The sequence below is a fragment of the Carlito syrichta genome, unplaced genomic scaffold, assembly GCF_000164805.1.
Source record: "Carlito syrichta isolate Samal-C Ts95f unplaced genomic scaffold, Tarsius_syrichta-2.0.1 Scaffold126498, whole genome shotgun sequence".
In the NCBI taxonomy this organism is placed as follows: domain Eukaryota; kingdom Metazoa; phylum Chordata; class Mammalia; order Primates; family Tarsiidae; genus Carlito; species Carlito syrichta.
This window is the reverse complement of record NW_007070594.1, coordinates 116,516-117,240: the sequence shown is the minus strand read 5'-3', so window position 1 is coordinate 117,240 and position 725 is coordinate 116,516. Positions and strand designations below refer to the sequence as shown.

Here is a 725-nt window from a genome sequence, read left to right as displayed (position 1 = left end):
CTCTCTCTCTCTCTCTCTCTCTCTCTCTCTATATATATATATATATATATTTGAGGTCTCCATGCATTGAGAAATTAGGCAAAGTGTGGCATATTAGAACTAAAAGTAACCCCTGTTAGGGAGGACAAGCTTAGGCGAGAATAGGGACCAGCAGAGTTGGATAGGCCTCGTCACCCCTGGCCACGTTGGGCCAGGGCCCCGTTCTGGAGGAGATCGCCCAAGCAGGATGGGCGAGCGTGCTGCACACCCAAACCTCCCGGTTGAATGAGGTGCCAGCACAGTGAGAAGGGGGCCTGGAGGGGCCAGCCGTGTGCAGGCCGGGCACCCAGCTCACTGATGGAAATGTCAGGAGTGGGAGTCCAGGGCCAAGCATGCCCTGCTTGTTCCCCCGGTTTACCGTTCAGAGATTTCTCTCCTCCTCACTTGGCATGTGCAGTCCAAAGGGCTCCCTGGCTGCGGGTGTCACTGCAAAGGTGGCCTTCCCTGGAACCTCAGAAGCCAGAGGCTGGGCTGTATCTGTGGTGGGGTGTGGCCAAGGGTGGGCCTGGGAAGAGACCTTCCCCAGATGTCAGGCTGCCTCTGGGTTGTGATGGGAGGCGGGGCCGGGGTGTGGCTGAGGCCCTTCACTAGGTGTCAGACTGTGTCTGGGGGCTTGGCTAGGGGGTTTTGTGTGGGCGTGGCCAGGGAGGCTTGGTGTGGGCGTGGCTAGGGGTTGGTATGGGGGG

General features: G+C 58.8%; 1 protein-coding gene across 1 annotated transcript in view; it reads left to right on the top strand.

Annotated features, from left to right (window-relative positions):
• The window catches only part of EVC2 (EvC ciliary complex subunit 2), a 132,512-nt gene that overhangs the window by 15,563 nt on the left and 116,224 nt on the right, over nt 1–725 (top strand). The gene's annotated exons all lie outside the window — the stretch shown is intronic.